The sequence below is a fragment of the Dama dama genome, chromosome 21 (assembly GCF_033118175.1).
Source record: "Dama dama isolate Ldn47 chromosome 21, ASM3311817v1, whole genome shotgun sequence".
Classification (NCBI taxonomy): domain Eukaryota; kingdom Metazoa; phylum Chordata; class Mammalia; order Artiodactyla; family Cervidae; genus Dama; species Dama dama.
This window is the reverse complement of record NC_083701.1, coordinates 32,408,559-32,423,623: the sequence shown is the minus strand read 5'-3', so window position 1 is coordinate 32,423,623 and position 15,065 is coordinate 32,408,559. Positions and strand designations below refer to the sequence as shown.

At 32.9% G+C, this 15,065-nt stretch overlaps 1 protein-coding gene across 1 annotated transcript in view; it reads right to left on the bottom strand.

The window, feature by feature from the left end:
- C21H8orf34 (chromosome 21 C8orf34 homolog) overlaps nt 1–15,065 on the bottom strand; it is a 357,039-nt gene that overhangs the window by 209,400 nt on the left and 132,574 nt on the right. The gene's annotated exons all lie outside the window — the stretch shown is intronic.

The following is a 15,065-nucleotide window of genomic DNA, read 5'->3' as shown; positions in this document are numbered from 1 at the left end:
TCTTACTTTATTTTCATTTGCTATGGAGAAATTTGTAATTTTAATGAGGTCTAATTTATCAAATTTTTCTTTTATCCTTAGTGATTTCTTTTTTTGTTTTATCTTTAGGAAATCTCTGCCTGCCCCAAGGTTGTGAATATATTCTACATGTCCTTCTACAAGTTTCAGAATCTTTGCTTTTATGTCTGTGCTTGTAATTCATTTCAAAATAAATTTTGTTATGGTATGAAATAGATGGCCAAAGTTCATTCTTTTTCTATATTTTTATCCAATTGTTCCAGCACTAATCCTTGAAAATACTTTGCTTCCTATATCAAAGTGCCTTGAAGCTTTTGTTGCAAACTAATTGACCAGATATATTTCTGGACTTTAATTCATTCCATTGATTTGTTGGTTTAGTCTTCTGTCAATACCACAGTCTTATTATAGCCTTATGGTAATTTTTTGAAATGAGGGACTGTAATCCATAGACACTGTCCTTTTCTCAGATGATTTTGGTCATTCAAGGTCATGATTTCCATATAAATTTTAGAATCAGCTCATTTATTTTTCTAAATCCCATTAGGAATTTGATTCAATTGTACTGAATCATACAGATCTAATTTAATAATATTTTGTTAAGAACACATATATCTATGTTCATGAGGACTATTCATCTGTGATTGTTTTCTTTTAATGTCTTTGTCAGGTTTTGATATCAGAACCATGCTGGTCTCAAAGCAATCTGAGAAAATTTCCCTTTTCTCTATTTTCTGAAATGGTATGTTATATTGTTGACAGAGTTCACCACTGAAACCTTGAACCTGAAATTTTCTTCTGGGGAAGAATTTTGTTTATGAATTCAGTTTCTTTAACATATATATATGGAATTATTCAGATGCACTATTTCTTCTTGCTTTATCTCTGGTATGATGTGTTTTGCCAGGATTTTTTCCCATTATATCTGAGTTAAATTTACTTGCAATATTCTTCTGATATCCTTTGTGCCTGTAAGATCTGTAGTGAAGTTTGGTCCTGTCTTTCCTTTGTATTAATAATATTGGTAAACTGCATTTATCTACCTTTTTTGGGTCAGTTTTACTAAGAATTTAGCAGTTTCAGCACTGCTAATATTCTGCTAGCCTTTTTTTTTTTCTTTCTATGTCATCAATGGTATTTCATTACCATCCTTATCTGTATTATTTCCTTCTTTCAACCTGTGCTGCTGTGCTAAGTCACTTGAGTCAAGTCCGACTCTGTGGACCCCCTGGACTGTAGCCCACCAGATTCCTCTGTCCATGGGATTTCCCTGGCAAAAATACTGCAGTGGGTTGCCATGCCCTCCTCTAGGGGATTTTCTTGACCCAGCGATCAAAGCTGGGCCTCCTGCATTGGCAGGTGGATTCTTTACTGCTAAGCCACCATAGAAGCCCTCTTCCAATCTATTTGAATTCAGTTTGTATTTATTTTCTAACTTTTTGAGTTAGAAACTTACATCAGTTAAGTTTTAAAATTCTTTTGTTTAAAACTTGAGTTTCCTTTAAGCAGTGTTTTGGTTACATTACCCTAAATTTTGTATGTTGTATCTTCGTTCTTTTAGTTTGAATTATTTTCTAAGTTCCATTTTGATTTTTCTTTCATCTGTGTGTTAAGAACTAATTTCCAAATTTTGGAATTTTCCTACTTGTCTTATTGTTGATATATAATTTAATCCTGTTGTGTTCCGAGTACAGAAAGTTGGCTCAGCATACAGGTTATTTTGATGAACATTCCATCAGCACGTGAAAATAATGTCTCTGCATTGTTGGGTACACTGAAAATTTCAGACTACAATAAATGTTGATAGTATTGTTCAAGTCTTCCATATCCCAATTGATTTTCATCTACTTTTTCTATCAATTATTGAGAGAAATGTATTAAATATCCCACTATGATCAGCCAGCTGTCTAATTTTTTAAAATTTTGTCAGTTTTTACTTCAAATATTTTAAAAGGCATACATATTTACAATTGTTATGTCTTCCTAATGAATGTACTTTTCATCATTATGCTATAACAACATTTTGTGCCTACTTTTGGCATGTAATGTATTTCCCATCCTCTTAATTTCACCTGAAAAATGAAAGAAAGTGTTAGTCGCTCAGTCATGTCCGACTCTTTGTGACCGGATGGTAGCCCACCAGACTCCTCTACCCATGGTATTCTTCAGGCAAGAATACTGGAGTGAGGTGCCATTTCCTTCTCTAGGGAATCTTCTCAACCCAAATATCGAACCCAGGTCTTCTGCATTGCAGGTAGATTCTTTACCATCTGAGTTGCCAGGAAAGCCCATCTGTAAGTAGACTGTAACAAGCTAGGGAGACACTGCTTTACTCCTAAAGGCAATCATTAAAAATAAATAAATAAGAGCTTTGGCTTAAAAATTAATAGAAAACATTACAAAATACTAAAATATATTCAACTAAGGAGGAACAATGGAATACAAGGCAGTTGGGACAAATATTAATAGAATACAAACAGTATTTCAATGACATTCAATTTAAAACTAAGCATATTAATCACATTAAGTATAAATGTAATTTATACTTACTCATTAAAAGGCAGACATCATCAGCCTGGATAAATAAGCAAGATTCATAAGCTGACTGTAAAATTTATAGTTTAAAGATCAGGTAGGTGAAATTCCTTTTAATTTCACCTACCTGATCTTTAAACCTTAAACTCTGTTATGAATAGAAGCAGAACATTCTGATGTTAAACTTTAAAACTTTGTTGACTATGTGAAAACTGCATGTAAAAGCAAGTAAGCCTATATAATATCAACATAAGTGGATATTTTAATTTGTATGTATTCCACAATTAGTGTTTAATTCTTAAGGCTTAGGAATCTGACTCTTGGGTACCAACCATGTAATCTAAGTAAATTTTGCTTTGCAAGGATCTGTGTTCTTTTCTGTTGAGCAAGAATGATTATATTGTCTACTCCATGATATTTTTGTGATTAAGTAATGCACACAAAGCACCTAGTGCAGTGCACTGAATATTGTAATGCACTTAAGTGTTAATATTATTATGTTTCAATATGTATATGTGTGTGTGTGTGTGTATATATATATATATATATATATGTATATATATATATATATATAAAAATACCTAGAAAGTACATCACTGAACATCAAAAGTAAGTATTTCTGGGTAACATTTATTTACTTATTTTGACCTCTGTAATGCCATGTACTTTAAATGAATATCTATCTTTTAATAATCAAAGAATACTTTTTTAAAGAAAATTTGATATTAAAAGTCCCTAAAATTTTCCTCATTGACTTATAAGTGCCAATAATTTTCCCCCAAAGAATCATTCTTTGCTCAAATTTTTAAAATTCTCCACTTATCAGGAAGATAATATATAATATAAATATCTTGATAGTATGCATATTTGAACACACAGAAATTCTAAGATCCTGAAGCTATTATAAGGCCAGTAATGAGCACATATGACTTTTCTTGCCTTTTTTTTAACTGAGAATTATTTAAACTCCTGATTATTAGGGAAAGCAATGATATAATTTAATAAATAAATTTATAAATGTGTATATTATGAATGGCATTGCATTTTATGGTTGTAAAGTGTGTTTAAACAAAGGCAGGATTTCTAAGGAAACAACCATGATTGTCCCTTGGTAGAGAAGGGAATAGCTTTATGAGTGAATAAATTGAAATTTATTGTAAAAAGAATGTTGCTTCTGTGCTTTTTTTTAATGTATCATCTTAGGATTTTCTTTCTATTGGTTAAAAGCTTTCATACTGGAGAATAACTTCTCTCACATTTGTAATTTTCTTTAATAAACAGGGCTACTTGGAGTTTGTTTGTCTTTTTTGTGTTTATATATGAACGGAGATACATTTCCATCTTAAACTACTTTCTACAAAAGATGTCCCTAACTCAGAAGCCAAGATGTTAGAAATCAAATGAGATTAGATATTAACAATGCTATTTGAGAGTCTGGGTGCTCAGTGGTAAAGAATCTGTCTGCCTGTGTAGGAGACACGGGTTCATTTCCTGGGTCAGGAAGATTCTGTGGAGAAGGAAATGGCGACCCACTCCAGTATTCTTGTCTGGGAAATCCCACGGACAGAGGAGCCCAGTGAGCTACAGTTCATAGGGTCGCAAGAGAGTCAGACATAACTTAGTGATGAAACAACAACGATTTGAAAGTTTTAGATCATAAATGTCCAAAGTCCATATAAAGAAGATAAGAACATCAGATTGTAGCCTGGGAAAAAATAGGAAAGAACCCTGCCCCTCTTCTCTCTTGATATTTTCACTTTTATTATTGGATATGAATTCTCTAAACTGTCAGAAGATAAAGTAACGTATTATAATATGAAAGTGCATATAGCCTGCATAAGTTTTGAAAAATGTTTACTTCTTTGACCTAGTCTTGGAATCATATTCCCATTATATCATATCATATTCCCATTATAAATTGGGATTCATGGGGGCTGATAAAGTCTTTGTTTATACAAGCCAGATATCTTCTTGTCTGTGCTACAGAAGGGCCTAAGAATGTCCATGATTTTAATCAGGGAGGCAATAACCTGGTAACAAAAATAAATACAGGAGAAAATCAGATATAAGTTTTCAGCTTTTCATACTTTTTCTTTTAAAAGTTTTCATATTTCAAATTGCTTAAAATAATTGCTTTAGTCGTGTTATTAGAAGAATTCAAACATTATAATGTTCTCTTATACTGAGGGTCCTGTCTTAAAAAGGAAAAAAGGGCCAAGATTCTTTCTAAGACATTATGTAAAAATTCACGTTCATGAAACATAATCTTTTGAAAAAGCTGCTTGTGATTTTTTAAAATTTTACTTTATTTTTAATTGAAGGATAATTACTTTACAATGTTGTGATAATTTCTGCCATACATCAACATGAATCAACCATAGGTACATATATGTCCCCTCCTTCTTAAACCTCCCTCCCACTTCCCTCCCTATCCCACCCCTCTAGGTTGTCACAGAGCACTGGCTCTGGGTTTCCTAGTTGCTTGTGAATTTTAAAAGAAAGGAAAAAATTAGGACTTGAATATCAAGTAGAGAATACTTGTTGAAATTATATCTAAATATGTGGAGTGTATCTAAATGAAATATTTATGACAAAAGGTAATAAATCCTTAAGGCCAAGATCCTATGGTCTCATATCTTTTTAAATTTACTCAACCTCATGTGCTCCTTGAAGACAGGAAAGGAACTGATATAAAAATGATATGAATTACAGCAACAAAACCTTTTTTCCCTAGGTCTAATCCTTTATCAGATACACTGAGCAATTTACATAAACTATTTTACTTAATCTTCATAAAATCCTATGATATAAGTATTGTTATAATTCCCATTTTTCTGATGATGAATCTGATATTTGGAAGAAGGAAGATACTGTTATCAAATCACAGAATTAGTAAAGGGCAACAGTGAAACCTACTAATAGGACTACCTGAAAACAAAGCTAGTACATGCTATTGTTATTTCTAACATTATGTTCAATTATCTTTCATAAAATTAATTTCAGAAGGCTAATTTCAATCTTGTTTTATGGTATTAATAATGCTCTATGTTCAAGTCTCGAAATACAGAGTCTCCAAACAAATGTCAGTGATTAATGAGTAAATATGACAGCACCTGAGATGAAAAATAGTTGGCCTAACAAACCCCCTTATGATAATTCTTGAAAAACTAAGTGTTAAAGAAATTATAATTTTATACGGAATTTTAAGTTTCTATTCCAACATAAGCAAATTCATTCTATACCAACATAGGGCATTCAATCATCTTTTGCAAAAAGCAACTAACTGAAAAATTGAAAAGTAAAATATAAGTCACCAAATCTAATTTACCTCCATTACAACACTGTCATATTTTTTCCCATTGTGGACTTTAGCACTTTTTTATTTAAAAGCTTTAGAACAATTTTCAAACAAAAACACATTCATTACTATTAAGAATATTTCCTCTCTGAAATTACTGAAGATAAGACTATTGAAAAAGAAAATTATATTTCCACTCCAAAAGAAAGTCATATACAGGGCCAGTTTAAACATTTTGAATTTTGAAAAATGTGCTTATAAAAGTTTAAAACATTTGGATAAAATTTCATTTAAAAAAAATGACTGTTTTCAGATATTGAAAACTGGTAAATTTTAACAGCACTCTTCTGTTAATGCATATTCAGTGTTCAACTTCAATAATTTTAAGGTTTCTATTTAAAGATAATTTTAAAAAGATATCAGTGGTATTATAACATGAAAATCTAAATAGATCACTATAATTATACAAGAACTTTCAAGCAATTCAGAGAAAAGTTTTAATGCCTCTGTAATATCTATTGTTTTTTACATTAAAATGCAAATAATTGCTGAATTAATCACACTTATTTGCACATTTTCAACCAAGAAAAAAAATACAATAAAGTCATGAATTCTGTACCAGTTTCAAATGGCTCTTATACAGAGTACAAATTTTATTCAAATTCAGTCAAATTATATAAAAACCATTACCACGGCTAAATAAATCATCTTGAAGTATAACATCACCATTTTATTATGTATCTGAAATAGGCAAGTTTATTTCAAAAGCAACAAAACCCTAAAATTATTTAATACTGATTTTCAATTTGGTTGTGATTTGTTTATATAATGAATTAATGTAAAACCATTGGAATTGTGGTGTTTCAAATATGTTCATACTTCTCAATATAATTAAAAGAGTTTTTGAAGGTCATAGATTTTCAACACATTTATGACTTAACTTACACATAAGTATGTAAACACAGAACATAAATTTCTTGTTCTTCTATGTCTCCTGCTTGTCTCTCCCTACTCCTCTTCCTTCTTTCAGCCCAACATTTACTGGTGGACATTTATGTGTAAGTACAAAACATTTTTCTTTTCCTCCTAAAAAACATTTACTTGGAAGAAAATTAAAGAGTGGAATAATTTACTCTATAGCCTTAACCAAATCAGATAATGTTTGTCCTTGCTTAAATATCCAAGTTAAAAATTGATGCAACATTTTGTAGTGATCCAGCAAATACTCTGACTTGCAAATACATTTGTGGTTTTACATTCTTTCTCTTCAAGCCTTTGATTTTACTGTCTTGTGGGAAATTTTTACTGTCAATAGGCAGTTTCCCAATGGTAAAGAAAGTTCTTTTCTTTTTCCTTTGCTTATAACTAGACAACATGTATGTCAAAAGCTATGAATTTATTTGGAAGGAAAGTTTTACATATAAATTCCAGTGTCTTCTTCCAAATATTTTTGTTAAGCATGACAAAAAGAAACAAAATAACAGCACCTTTCAGAGAATACTTCATTTTTATTCCCAAAGCAGGCCTATGTGATAGAAATATTGTTATCTGCATTTTACAATGAATTACTTGTAGTTCAGAGGCAGCATGAGAGCTGGAGCCAGTCTTAAGAGTTCTAGCCCAGTGCTCTGATCACAGACTCTATGCACCACCTCACAATATGGCTCATGCTTTTGCAAAACAATCAGTGAAAAGCTATGACCTAAACATGAAAAAGACATTAACTTATAATGTTTATGTCAAAAATTTATAACATTTCGAAGCAAGAAAGACGTATTAAAAGAACCTCTTGATGAAGGCGAAAGAGGAAAGTGAAAAAGCTGTCTTAAAGCTCAACATTCAAAAAACTAACATCACGGCATCCAGTCCCATCCCTTCATGGAAAATAGATGGAAAAAAAAATGGAAAAAGTGACAGAGTTTACTCACTTGGACTCCAAAATCATGGCAGATGGTTACTGCAGCCATAATATTGACACATTTGCTTCTTGGAAGAAAAGCTATTACAAATCTAAATAGGGTATTAAATAGCAGAGATACCACTTTTGCTGACAAAGGTCCATATAGTAAAAATTATGGTTTTACCAGTAGTCATGTGTGGATGTGAAAGCTAGACCATAAAGAAGGCTGAGCACTAAGGAATTGATGCTTTTGAACTGTGGTGCTAGAGAAGACTCTTGAGAGTCCCTTGGATAACAAGGAGCTCAAACCAACCAATCCTAAAGGAAATCAATCCTAAATATTCATTGGAAGGACTGGTGCTGAAGCTGAAGCTCCAATACTTTGGCTACCTGATTTAAAGAGCTGACTCATTAGAAAAGATCCTGATGCTGGGAAAGATTGAAGGCAGGAGGAGAAGGGGACGACAGAGGATGAGATGGTTGGATGGCATCACCGACTCGATGGACATGAGTTTGAGCAAGCTCCAGGAATTGGTGATGGACAGGGAAGCCTGGCGTGCTGCAGTCCATGGGGTTGCAAGGAGTCGGACAGGACTGAGCAACTGAATCTAACTGAACTGAATTTTTCCACCTTAGCAGTTCATTTTTTAAGTGCTCCTCTAAGTAATATATCAGGAAGAAAGATAATAAGGTAATAGAAACTGCATCACCGGGAGCTTTTTAGCAAGAGTTTTCCTTACCTCCCGGAAACAGTTCAAAAGAATTTGGTTAACTCAGAAATCTCTATTCCATGTACTTTCTGTTGTAAAAGTTAGACTTTCTAATATTTTATTCCTCTTGCTTCAGGATATATCACATCAAACAAAAGAGTGCATTGAACATATGGGCTTCCCTGGTCACTCAGACAGTAAAGAATCTGCCTACAATGCAGAAGACTGGGGTTCAATCCCTGGGTCTGGAAGATCCCCTGGACAAGGAAATGGCAACTCATTCCAGTATTTTTGCCGGGGAAATTTCATGGACAGAGAAGCTTGGTGGGCTTCAGTCCATGGTGTCGCAAAACGTCAGACATGACTGAGTGACTAACACTTTCACTTCACACACCAAGATCAGAGTTCCTCACTATATGTTCAAAACAACACCTGCAACAGAATCTCTTGCAAGATGGGAGGAAGGGCAATTATGTTGAAAAACGTTGATTCATGGGCTGTATCCAAATCTAATGAAACAAAAATTGGGGATAAAGGCCACAGGAATTGGTATTTAATAAGTTTCTCAAATGCTTTTTAAGCAAAACAAATCTTAAGAATCATCCCCGAGGAGTCGACAGTTTATGAAACATATCTGCATTTGTGCAAATTTGAACTCCCAAGAATGTGCAGAGTCACTGTCAGTGGAAACAGTAACAAACCTGTGAATGAATTAATGGACTAATTGAGAGCTAAAGCAAAGATCCACAGGATATTTGATTCTATGCAGATGCCAGTGCTCACTGGATTCACTCTTCCTTCACAGCCTAAAGAGTTGCTGTTGCTCAGTCGTGTCCGACTCCCTGCAACCCCACGGACCGCAGCCTGTCAGGTTCCTCTCTCCATGGAATTTTCCAGGCAAGAATACTGGAATGGGTTGCCATTTCCACAGAGGGCACAATATTCTTAGTGCTGTTTATTAATATGTACCAGCACTGTTCACATAGCAGATGTGTGATAGTCGCTGAATGGAAGAATGTGTTTCAGCATATTTTCTCAAATGTTTTCACTATAATCCAGAAAGACAAGCACTGTGCTATTAACCCCACTCAGGTTACACTTTAACCCAAGCTCACTTGGCATTTGTGCAGGCAATGACGGTACAAAAGCAAGATGAAATCAGAATTCAGAAATACAGGATAAACTCTATAGTAAAAGTATTTCATAGAATTTCTTTTACAATATATTCCGTGGCTTAACAGGAGGAAATCTTTATTATTCAGCATGTGAAAAAGATTTTCACACACCTGTGTACAGGTATCCTAGCTCTTCAGTTGTACTAATTAATTTAGTGAACATTTAAAAATATATGTGCCAATTTTCTATAATGTTTGGTCAATACTGCCAGTAAATTACTGGAATTTTTGAGACTAATATTTTTAAATGAGAGCTACTTAAATTGAGAGATTTGGAAGGTATTTTATTCAGTATGTTCTAGATTTAGAGTACTAACTTCAGAGGTGCTCAAAATTGCTATGTCTTAACATCCACTAATGTGGATATTTTAATTTCAAATATGTACTAATTCTGTATTGTTACTTTTGTATATGCTGAATGAATTTCTAAACCATATTTAAAGCAATCTTGTACACAGTATTAAAGGATCCATAAATATAATTTTTGAAAGTCCTAAGACTTTAAAAGAAAAATTTCTACAAAGAATATCATTTTAAAACTATAAGTTTTCTGACATCCTGATGTTACCAATAATCAATACGCAAAAGAAATGAAGTTTTTAAGAATGTCCCTTTGTGATTTAGATCATATCATATGCTTTAGATTATTAAAATACAGGTATAGCGATAGGTAGACAGATTTTTTTTTTTTAAACATTTAAAGGCCCTCTCCATTTTTTTCTTTAACATCATTGAGTGACAGTATCCATTTCTCATTAGGTGAAATGCATGTTCTTATTTTGAGAATATGAATGGTCTGTTTTAAGAAGCATCCATTAAAAAAAAAATTGTCAAACCTTTGACAAATAAGTCCTTCCAGAAAATTAAGTTTATATTTTACATAATTTGGGAAGATACTGCCAACTGGGTTTTAGAAATTCAATTACTATATTCTGCAAAGAATACCAGAATAATTATACTTGGTTTTAATTATTAAATTTCAAATAAATAAAATATATTTTCAACCACCTTGTTTTCGGTAAAACAGTTTTAATTTTGATATGATTATATATAAGCTAAGACCAGGAATTATAAAGCAGGACTAAAGTTGTTTCTCTTTTTTAGCCTCTCTAGAAAGTGATTTTTAGATATTTGTCTCATCAATTCAGAGAAAAATCTAAGAGAAAGCTTTTTAAAGTAATACCATGCTAAAATGTACAAAAAAGTAGCTTTCAAAAAGTTCTGGTGACATTTAAAACGAGGATCGGGATGGGGAATACGTGTAAATCCATGGCTGATTCATATCAATGTATGACAAAACCCACCGAAATGTTGTGAAGTGATTGGCCTCCAACTAATTAAAAAAAAAAAAAGAATTAAAAAAAAAATAAAACGAGGATAAATTATATACAGAATAATCAAACACAAAACTGCAATGAACGTCCCATCAAAAATAAAATGAAAATTCCATGTACTATAATGAAAATAGACTCACATTTACAAACTGAAATATCTTTTAAACTAATGAGGTTCCTCAAATTTTCTGTGCAACTGAATGTAGTACGATATACAGGTATTTGTTTCTCCACTTTTGAAAAGTTATTGACTTTAATAACTCTAAAAATAATGTGAATATTCTTTCACGTTCTATTCATTGTGATCAATTCTAGCATAATTATTGAAATATTGAGAACATCTTATATTTGAAGTTGAAAACTACTTAATTTGAGATGAATTGTCAGATATCTTATTCAGCCTTTTCTGTAATTACAGCACCAATTTCAGAGGTGCTTAAAATTGTATCTTAAAATTTCACAAGTTTGGATATTTTATTCTCTGCTATATATTAATTCCAGGCTTTCCAGATGGCATAGTGGTAAAGAATCCACCTGCCAATGCAGGAGACACAAGAGACATGGGTTTGATCCCTGGGCCAGAAAGATCCCCTAAAGAAGGTAATGGCAACCCATTCCAGTATTCTTGCTTGAGAAACCCCATGGACAGAGGTGTCTAGTGGGCTACAGAGCATGGCGTGGCAAAGAGTCAGACACAGTTGAGCACATACACATGTATATCTTAATTTCATACTAAAAGCTACTTTTATACCATGAGTTTTTAAGTAGCATTTTAAGTAATCATAGAAAATAATCTACTTAAAATTATAGATATTGTATTATAATATTTTCACTTGTGTAGTACACTTAGAAAAGAAATTCACAAATACACAACTGTGAAGAATTAAATATTAGCATATATTAATAATACTAGATTTCTTAACAAACAAAACAAAGGCCAATAATTTTACTCTTAATAAGTTCTACTAATTCAATTAAAAGTTTTTTCCCCTTCAAATCAACAAGTTTTACTTAGGAATAATCTTCTCTTATATTGTTAACTAATAATTATGTTTTTTACTTATTTATCAGCACACAAAGTGCACTGCTTCCCATGCATAATAAATAAAACTTTCAGCCAGTTACAGTATAGTTAACAATCACAAGTTAAACCCTTAAAACACATAAGCTATAGTAAATTCATTCTAAACAATGTTGGAGATTCAAAAAGATATTTTAAATACCAGATGTCACTGTTGCAGTTTACAATGATTTCACATGCTAAAATTCGATTTCAAATAAGTTCAAGAACTTGGTCTTTATATTTTCCTCAAATATGTACAATCACTTCACTTATGTTTTTCTAGAATCAGAGTTTCAAAATGATTATCTCAAAATTCTTCAATAATAAACAACAAGATGCAAATCTAATATTAAAAGGACTAGGAAGATAGATACTATAGGGGTTCTAAATTGATTTAGGAATGTTTCATCAATTGATTGGTATAGGATTTAAAATCCAATGGAATGCACAAGCCTACTGAAGATACAGTTCTTAAAACTGAGTAACTTAATAACCATTTTATTTCATACCTGTACTTCACATATTCATCTACTACAATATCATGGCTGAAAAATTCTTAGCTCCTGCACTAACTGAAATTATTCATGGACATCTGTTTGATTTCATGTAAGAGATGAGCCATTCACTACATTAGTTAAAGGCATAACTAACATTATAAGTCATGAACTTACATATACTACTTTGGAAAAAACCTCTGAGTCTACATTTTAAATAAATATTTCTAAATAATAGAATAATATTAATGAGTAGGAATATTAGGGCCTTAGAGACAAATATATTTCATTCAAAGAACATTTTACTTAATTGATGAAGTCTCTGGGCACAATAATTTGCTGATACAGTTTTCTGTTTTATGACCTTTGTTCATTAAGACAGCTAGGCAACAGGGTTGTATATGGCATTATTTTAGGGGACAGCCAAGAGTGCTTGGAATATTCTATATTGTCGCTGGGAAATCTTATAACCTAGAGACCAGCGCTAGTAAACCACCATCTGCCTGTGCTGACATATGCAGACTTCACAAGGAGAAAAGTCCAAACCTCCAACTACCTCTCATTCTTAAATTTGTTCAGACCACACGCTAAAATGTCTAAATGAAAACAAAATTGAGACCCAGATATTAATTGCTCACATTAGGAAGTCTCCAAAACCCAATCCTTTGGTATTCATCTCGGAAGACTAGAAACCTCAGAACAGCAGAGCTGAGATATAGGGATGCCAATACTGAGTGGACGCCTGAGTCTCCTTTAAGAATCCCTTGGTGTTACTGAAACAAGATGAGTTCCTAAGCCACTGCAGTATTCTTGCCCGGGAAATCCCCTGTACAGAGGAGCCTGGTGGGCTATAGCCCATGGGGTTGCAAAGAGTCAGACACGACTGAGCAACTGAACAACAACCAACCACTCTGATAAGACATTCCTGATGTTCTCAGGAATCTCAAAGCGATTCAGAGAATGCCTGGATTTCTTCAAAAGATACTCTCTGCAAGATAGAGTAAAACTAACTTCATATGGGTATCAACTGACTGTGAGCTGTCATTTAAAGGAAAGGGATGAGACAGAAGGATATCTGTACAACCAATTACCCATGTACCGATTCATCAACACTGATGTCACACAGGCCACATCCATGAACAGTCACTATTCCAGACTTGCCCCCTTCACTGCTACTGATGAGGGCAGAGGAACAACATATAGGCATTGTCATGGAGCACAACAAGAATCCATTCCTGCATCAGCAAACCTGCAAGGATCAGGACCACACTCTGCCTGCCAAACTCCATCCGCTTCTCCTCCAGGACTTAGCAGAGGAATAAGTCTCTCTAGAAAGCATTCCTTGATCACTGGCCCCTACTTCCGCACTGGATGCTATTCCTATGTACGACTCTTTGCTTAACTAAATTTAAGCACCTGTAGTGAAAACTGAGTGATGTATTTGTATTTTCATTTTGAACACTTGAACATACACTGAAACCACAATTATTTTTACATCCCCAGGACTAAGCCCAGTGCCTAGCATTCAGTAAAGGTTTGCTGAATGGAAGCTGGATGAAGGTACAGCCACCGCATCTGGCACATCTGGTGGGAAATGAGATCCCTTAAAAAATACAACAAAACTTAACAGTTCTTTTTAAAAAAAGATGGACAGCATGAAGTGAAAATGCCATGACACAGTCTTCTAAATTTTCGAATGAATGCAGTTATTATAACATCAGACAACATCAGTGAACCTGCCATCACTAACTAAATAACACTTTGTAAGCCTATCCTTGGAAACCTATATCATTTATTACAATAACAGTATTTTACTGCCATAAACACTTAAAACCCAGAAAGCTAGTTTAGAAAAAAAAACCTTTAAAATAGTCTGTATATTTCTGGGGGTCCTTTTTCTATACGTAAAACTTATTTGAAAAATTCAAATGATTTTTATCATGTTTTCATTTCCTAGGATAATGTTACAAAATATTTGAAAACTGTCCTAATTATTTAGAATAGAATAGATAATATCACTGAACTAAAAACTCTGTTTTATATGTGGATCATTTGCTCTGAAATAAAATTTCATTTCCTTCTTTGAAAAAATGTTTTACAAAAGGAAGTTCAATTAAAAAAAAAACTACTATGCAGAGATTCTGACAAAACAAAAATAGACATCTACTTCATTAAAAGATACAAAAGGACTTCCTATATATACAACATCAATAAGGTTTCCATAAAAGTAATAAGACTATAAAAACACTGAAATCTCTGCAAACTTTCCTATCATTTATGGAAAACATACTAACATTAATTTACTATCTGCCCGTTTAAGTTTAACTTGCTTTTTCTAAAACATCTTTGAAACAACAGGGAGACAGTTTGGAATGAACTCTGAAATAGGTACTCCGGATATACTGTATAGACAGAAGATGTGATCAAGGCAGCAATAATCAGAGAATAAAGCAGACAGACCTGAATCTGTATCACAATTGCACACAGAATAAAGACTAATTAAGCAGGGAGAAGGTAAGTTCTACCTATACAAAGCAC